An 8682-nucleotide genomic window follows, 5' to 3' on the forward strand; every position below is an offset into this window, starting at 1 on the left:
AGCTGGGGCACTGAGCACAGCCCCAGCAGCCATGGGGGTTGTGTGCTGCTGCTGTGGAGCTGGGCTGGGTCAGTGCTCAGTGCTCCAGACTGCAGTGTGCACAGAGCCTGTCGGTAGGGAGCAAGGGGGTAGGGAGAGGAAGGGGAACAGAGGCTGCATGAGGGGGTAGAGATAGGGAGAAGAGGCTGCAGGGGGGAGACAGCAGAGTGCAGAGGTGGTGGGGGTGTGGAAGTGGGGGAGGAAAGAAAGGCAGCAGCTACAATTATGGCACTACCTCTGGGTAGGGGCTAGATGCCAGGCCAGACCAGCCACCTGCCTCCCCTCCCACTGCTCTCATATGCAATTTAAGGTGAGGGGCATTCCTTTCCTGCCCCTGTGTTTAAATGGGGGGAGGAATTTAAGAATCAAGTAAATATAGTAGACATGCAAAAAGGGAGAAAAACTGCTCTCACAGAATCCAGACAGACTTGAGAGCTGTAGAAATCAGTCCTAAATCATCACAAAGGAAAATATATTTGAACTATTGTGTAATTGCTCATGGAAGCAGCTTCACAGAAGTCAGCACTGCCCACTGTGGTGAGGGGCTTTACAACTGAGCCTTTGCTGATGTGCGCTGTGTTAGGAACAGGTGAGAGATGTATGTTTGGTCGCAGCACTGCCCAATGCGCTTAAAGGTTTACCTGTATCATTAGTACAGGCAAAGAAGTTGAAGATCAGTCTCCCCTCAGGAATATATGAGTTTTCACAGATAGAGGAGACGGTAAGCAATGTATAGGTGACAAAAGAAGCAGATGCTTCTTTTTGGGAGTCCTGAAGGCAAGAAAGAAGTATTGATCCGTTATTTAACCAAGAGACAACTCTAATCAATTGTTTGTCCTTTATTAGATACTTCATCATTAGATATGAACTAATTAAAATATCACTAGACTAGAAGACAGCCAAGTGCTGCAGCTGCATGAATGAATGACTGCATAGCGGCCTGCAAGGAATCAAACATAGAGACTGCTATTCAGAGCCAAGGGGTCTGACAGAGGCTTGCGCCCTTCATGCACAACGTAACAACTGGTTCCGAGTGGCTCTTCAGAGAGCCTCTTAAAGGTATAGTTCCCCACATCTTCATTCCTCAGCCAAGCATAACACCACCACCTGACAATCAACATTAACATGCAGAAAGTCAAATCCATGTAAATAACCTACCAAGTAACAATATTCTATTAACGTCTGGGGTGCACTGAACTTTTACAGACTTGCAGGTCTCCCTGGAGAGATCAGCATCGCTTCTGCTGGGTTCAATTACTTCAATTACTCCCCATCCTGAAGCTCAAACTACTGTGGTTATTGTCTGTTTAGGTGCCTGTATGTGAGCTAGGAGGCTGCTCCGACGCACTGCAATTGCATGTCAGAGCAGACTTGTTTAAATGAGTCTGCTGGGCATGGTAATTATTGCACTCCAGCCAGCCTCTGCGTCTTGCATATCAGCATCCCCACGCTTCAAAATGGCAGTGGGGATGCTTTAACTAAAGCTCATTTGACAAGCTTCAGATAAAGCACCTTCACTGCTATTTTGAAGCATGGGGATGCTGCCACACCAGATGCTCCAGGCACTTTGTGCACTAATTAAATCTCCCCCAGCCCTCGAGCACTTGTAAAAAAAACCCTTTGAGTCAGCCATCTTGCCTGGGAAAGTTTCATTGTCCCTGATCTCCCTTCTTCATGGAGTTTGGTGAAAGAGTCACCTATTCTTCATGGTATATTTCTATCTGGGATAACAACACACGACTATAGGTAAAAACAAGTGCCAAATTGTCTGAGTGAATTAAAACCTTTAAAGCTGTAGCTACAGGTCTGTCTGATGCACAATCTAAGGGCTCAGACATACAGAAACTCTACCTTATGGGGCTTTACTGTTCATCAGCTGCTCCTCAGTAATTTGCCTCTGTGTATGCTTTTATCCCTTGGTCAATGGGATAACCCTGAATAAAAAAGAGGATAAGTTTTTGTTTATTTTCCAGTTAGTTTTCACTCATTGTAAGGCAAGAGGCTGCACATGGGAAGTTATTAAAGTGCAGATGGTTCATTGTAAGATGCTTCCTCCTCTTAATTTTCGATACATTTTTTCATATGTCCATACCTTAAATCTCACTTTCTAGGGCATTAGGTTGAGCTCACTGTTCAAAAATGAATCTTCCATCTCTAGTCTTTTCTACCCTCCAAAAATCACTATGTGCAGTGGCCAGGAGAAGAAGGGGTTTTGACTGCTTGCTTGTTTTGTTTTGTTTTTTTGGTTTTTGTTTCCGTCCGGCCACTCCCTGGGATCAGCGTGACCCATGACAAACTCCAGTGTCTTTTTCACAGGAAACAGTTTTGTAGCTTTTATTTGCATGGTGAGACTTGCTCTCCCTATTTACATGGCACTACCTTGTGCGACAGGAGTAAAACTGAAAATGAGTGTCTCAGGAGAACATTTAAGGGGTGAGTTTAACTCTAGAAATTATAAATCTTTACACAGAAGACTTAAAAAGTGGGGATTTTTCTAAAGAGGCTTAGCAACTGCCACTTAAACCCTACAGGTACAACTAATAACAATAAAAAAAATAATAATACGAGCAGATATAATTCAGACCAGGGAAAGAAAACAAATTTGTTAGAAGAGGATCTAGCAGAAATTAATGTGACTGCAAAAAAGCATATATTTTTCCCACTGAGGCCCAACAGCACAAAGCACAATGGACTTTATTTAGTTAAGCGACTATTATTTCCATATCCTCTGCTCTGGTATGGCTAACCCTCAAGGCAGATGGGCTAACAGGGTCACATACTTTCATGGCATGCAGTAGTGGCTGCTAAGCTATAAACAGAAATCAGTTCTGTGTTGACTATCTGTAACAGTTTTGTGGTTTCAGAAGATCACTGACAGAATGGCTAGTAAAAATCAGACATGTTATTTCTAGCCTGTTGGAACCAGCTAAAAAGATGGTCAGTTGTATCTGTACCACTGGAGTCTGCACTGGAAGTGGGACAGTTCTGAACTCTCTTGCTCCAGTAGAACACTATTGATGAAATCCTGGCAATTTAAAATGCAAAACATCCATGATAAGGGTGCCACTGTTAGGCCTGTCTGAAGCAGCAAGCATTTGCTTCGGATTTGGCTGATTTGGAGGGGCAGTGATTCAACTGCGTGATTCGAATCACTGTCCTGATTCAATTCAGCCGATTCAAATTGGGCGCCATTAGAGATTCAGCCATAGACTATAGTGGGGAATCACTAAAATACCTATAACTTTGTGATTTTTTGCAGATTCAGATGAAAACAGCAGGGATGGTACCCCCTTCTGAGGGCATGAAACCTGCCAAGTTTCAAGGAGATAGCTACAGGGGCTTCTGTGAAAGTGCACCTCAAACTGTTGAAAGCAAAACCTTGTATCACTTGTGTGTGTTAAGGCAGAGCGGGATGAAAACAGCAGGGATGGTAGCTCCTCATGCAGGCATGAGGCCTTGCTACAAGCCCTCTAAATCTTTCTGAATTGATTTAGAGGCTTCTGATTTTGATTTGGACCTTTTAATGGGTCTCCCAATTGGATTTTGAGATTTGGTCGCTGAATTGGGCTGAATCTCCTCCAAATCGAATTGGCTACCGAAGCTTCGCACAGCCCTAGCCACTGTCACCCATGCAGAAAAGACAAATATAATCTTTGAATTCAACAATCCCTGCCAGACACTGTGTTTACTAACAAACAATAAGAAGTTGCAAGTAATTTGGTTCTGCTACATTTATTTATTGAACCAGAATAAAAGGAGGAAATAATTAGGAAAAAGGTAATTTATACAGAATACGTATGTTCGTCTTCTTACTTGCATCTTAATCTGAAGTCATGTGAAGTCGATGGAAAGATTTTCACAGTTATATTGCATAATTTCATGAGATGGTACAGTAAGAGATCATACATGTCTACTGTGGCTTCAAGAATAAGGTTTTGTGGATTCTTATAACACTGACTTGTAACTGCTAATAGAGGACACAAACACAATTGATGCAAAAAAGCAGTGAAACTCTAATACCTTTTTTGAATGAGGTTAACCCAACCTGGGGACAAACACGATAAAGACTTGGTTATTGCAATCATACAACTATGCATGAAATCAGCACAGGGAAGAATAAACGCTGGATCAGTGCTTTATCTGTAAATTTCTATACATTAACAAATTTGGATTTCTTTTAAATCTAGCTTTAGTTCTGAATTTCCTGGGTTTAGGGTGCTTGATTTTTGGAGAAGTAATATATCATAGAAAGTTAGGGCTGGAAGGGACCTCTGGAGGTCATCTAGTCCAACCATCTGCCCAAAGCAGGACCATCCCCAACTATATCATCCCAGCCAAAATTTTGCTTAGGTAGGTCTCAAACCTCCAAGGATGGAGCTTCCACTATGTCTCTGGGTAACCTGTTTCAGTGTTTTACTATACTCCTAGTGAGAACACTCTTCCTAATATCTAACCTAAACTCCCCTTGCTGCAACTTGAGACTGTTACTCCATGCTCTGTCATCTGCCACCACTGAGAACAATCTAGCTCCATCCCCTTTTTAAACCCCACTTCAGGTAGTTGAAGGCTGCTATTAAGTCCCATCTCAGTCTCCCCTTCTCTAGACTAAATAAGCCCAGTTCCCTCAGTCTTTCCTCATAGGTCATGCCCCCCAACCCCCTCACCATTTTTGTTGCCCTTCACTAGATTCTCTCCAATATCTCCACATCCATTCTGTAGTGGGGGCCGTAATCACTGTAATCTACATTACAGTAAGCTATTTTTATGTATACTCAATGTTAACTCTGTTTCAGCGTATTTTTTTATCTGGTAATGCAGGTTTGGATTCATGTATTTATTTGTATACTGCAATCAGGAATTGTTTAGAGAAATCAAGAAAGCATATTAATCCAAGACAGAAAACAGATATAGGCAAAGAATCATTGTCTTACTAACCTTCTGTAAGAGAGAGCCCTAGGCTCTCTGCTACCGAAAGAGAAAAGTAGCCCAATCAGAGAGGGGGCCACAGCTGCAGGCAGGCAGAGGGCCACAGCTGCAGGTTGTCAGGGTAAATGGCCAATAAGGTAATTGGCCAGCACTTGCAGCCAGTCAGATGACTGGATGCAGGCAGCACCTGGGGAGCATTTAAGCCCAGAGCTGGGGCTAGTAGGGACTGTCTCTTCCTGGCTGGCACCAGGGAAGGAGCTCCTGCTCAGGGAAGCTGGGATGCTGGGTTAAGTTGAGGCTTATATTCTTAAAGGGGCAGAAGGCTGCTGCATGTTACTATTTATGTTATAGGCCAGGGGTTTGCATTTGTTATGTTCACTGGTGGTTTGTGGAAGAGGCTGTAGGGGCGGTGGAGGTCTCATTAGTGCAAGGACAGGCTCAAGGCTTGAGGGTGCGCACACAGAAGGGCCAGGGGCCCAGTATACAGGAGTTTGGTAAGTTGCGAATAGAGAAGGGAAGCTAGTGCCTCGAAGCACAGCCTCAGTCCTATCTAGTTCAGCCTACACTGGTCGGCACAGGTAGAATGAAGGGGCAGAGGCTGAGGTACCAACCAAGGGACATTGTACGAGTAACATCCATGAGGTACGGGGCGTGGTAAAGAGGAGGTTATGGAGCCACACAATTAGCCCATAAGGCTTTGGGTCCCCAGCTGGGCACAGTAGACTATAGAGGCCCAGCTAGGGGGGCCTAAGAGTGTACAGGACCAGCCAGGGGCCTGAGATTACAGAGGTTCAGCTAGGGGCCTAAGACCAGTGGGACTGAGGCCTAGCAAAGGTCCAGGGGGCAGCCTCCCTCTTAATTTATTAACCATCAAGGCATGGCAGGAGAGATGGGGAGAGCACCCTAGGAGTGGTGCAAGGCCACCAGGGGGCATCATGGCCCCAACGTGTTACACCTTCACAATTTTATGGTGATGTGGATCAAACCAGATTTGTTGCAAGTAAGACTGCAATCTTCTAAAGAACAGGGGAGAAGTTAAATAGAAAGCTGCTTTGCAAGGTTATAGTTCAGAATTAAAAGTACAAGAGAAAAAGTTGCATGTATAATTCTAAAGATACACACACTTCTGCCTTGAAGTGATATGTACTGAAACTAGAATAGTGTCACATACATCAAGCAGGTCAAAACAAAAAAGGACTATGACTTAAAGTGGCTGTCCATTTAGTGTACTTTCCAAAAAATCTTTCCAGGCAGGATATTGATCTGGATGAACCACTGGTTTCATCTCACAAGGTAATTTTTATTTTCCAGAATCTAGTAATGGCCCCAGAACCTTCACATTGGCCTTTATGAGCCAAAAGGGACATGAGTTTTCCTCCTCCGGTACATCCTATAAACCCCAAGGATCCTGGTAAGTGATGGTGTCTGAAGATTGAGCAGGGCAGACTCTCTGTTGCTCTCCTTCAGACACTGCTCTGCTACCATGGAGACAGATAGTTCAATCTGCATTTAAGTGATCTCAACAGCAGAATTTGAAAATTCCTCACAGAAGGAACATATGATTGATACTTGCTATAAACCATCTGGGCTATCCTAGTTCTTCACTGCTCAAAACAGTTCTGTGGAATTGGCAACCTTTCCCTGCCTCCTCCACATTGCCAACACAGAATTTCAAAGATCCATATCACACTCAGGTTAGACTCAGAGAAGGACTTCTGCAACTACTTTCTTAGCTTGCTGTCCTACTCTGAGTGTCCCAGGCCCTATGAAAACTGAAAGCCTATGAGTGAGGGCTGCTGTTTTCATCCACACTCCTATGGCCCTACCTCCCCAGCTGCTGACTCCTTCAGAAGAGGGCATGCTGTGACAGCAGCTCCAGCTGCAGCTCTGATCTGGGGCATGTGGCTGGGAGGCTGGAGCTACTGCTGAGTGATCCAGGGCAGAACCACTTCCCTAGACACTGCTGCATTTTGAGGAACTGGTACATGCAGAGTGGAGCAGATGGATGGGACATGCTTCATAGCAGCACTCCTGGGTGTGACATAGAGATGGTGTAGATGTGGTATGCCCAAGGAGGACACAGACATACCAATAAAACTAATGGTTAATCTATGACAAAGGATTACATGTCCATATCTCTTCCCTTTACTTTTGCCCTACTCCAACACTGTGTAACCATCTGTATGAACTGAAGACACCTTGTGCAATATGAGGCAATCCTGGTTTCTCTAGATTTTGATGCACCATTGTAAATTATTTTCAGCTATTTTATATGTTACATTTTATTTATGCTGTAATGAAAGTATCAGTGGGAGCGTCTACACAGGAAGCTCCATCACCGTAGCTTTGACAGGCACAAACTATAACACCAACTCTACTGCGCAGTAGTAATGAGCTACTGCGCAGTAGGGTCAGAAATGACCTGTGCATCTCTGGGACTGTGCAGTTATGGCAGTTACTACACAGTCATTTAATACTTGAGCAAGTTCTAAATGACTGTACAGTGAGAACCGTGCAGTCGGGCCCACATGTAGGTGCAGCCAGTGATTCAAGCCAATGGAAATATTCACGCAAAAGGAAAAAATACTTAGCCCATCTGATGCATTTGTAGTAGTGTGTGTAAAAAAACCATTGCTGTTGATGACTTGGTGCCTTTCTCAGCTCTTACATCCACAGAAGAAAATGTGTTGAGATCTAGCGGAACACTGGCAGCCATCCTAAAACTTGCTTTCATCAGTATTCTTTATCACAGGCATGCAGACCTTGTTTTCTAAGGAAAATTAACTGCAGATAATTTACAAGCAATGAGCAAGGGGCGATTTATCTAGAAGCTTAAGAACTGTTGCCTGGATACAGATCTGTTCAAATGCTTTTATATATGAAATGTTTTTTGGGGGTATTTGCTGCAATTTGTTTTGATGACAAGTTGTCAAACACAAAGCTGGGGCATATGGTATACTACATTAACCTCCTAAAGGACTTGGTGCATCCACTGAATAGGTATAATAATGAACATTGTGCTGCTGGGCCCCATTCTATGGAAGAATCAATGCAACCTCTTTAAATAGGGTTTTTCAGTTGCCTTTAAAAGATTAGTGAACTGGCAACACATGGAACAATAAAACATTTAATCAGCTACCTACATTCTGTAAGTAGACCCCAATATTTTGCAAACTAGAAATTAAGGGGGGAAAAAGCCTTACAAAATTGTAAGGGAAATGAGAAACACTGGATGGAACAGGAAAAAGATGAAAAACTGCTAGAATTCCTAAAAGTCAAACAGTTAAAGATAAATTATAGGGGAGTTAAAAATGTCTGGTATGTTAAGAAATGTCATTAAGCCAAATTCTCATCTGTAAGTGGGTATAACTCCCATTAACTTCAACTGGACTACCAACTGTTCTTATGGGATCCATTATGTCTAAAAGAAAAATGCACTTTGATTTGGAGAATTAAAGCTGAGATTAAAGCTTGTCTTTGAGCTGAAGTGAGCCCCTGTAAGCACAAGACTGCATAATGAGGGAATTATTTTTCTCATGGATTCATGTGTACATTCATCAGATCCACACTCTGCTTCCTAGGGAAGCTGGTACACTGATGTCCTCTGGAAGGTGTTGCGCAAAGAACAGTTCATAGATTTCATAGACATCAGGGCTGGAAGGGACCTCGGGAGATCATCGAGTCCAGCCCCCTGCCCAAAGGGCAGGAAGTCAGCTG

The sequence above is a fragment of the Crocodylus porosus genome, unplaced genomic scaffold (assembly GCF_001723895.1).
Source record: "Crocodylus porosus isolate Cpor-Errol unplaced genomic scaffold, CroPor_comp1, whole genome shotgun sequence".
NCBI classification, from domain to species: Eukaryota; Metazoa; Chordata; order Crocodylia; family Crocodylidae; genus Crocodylus; species Crocodylus porosus.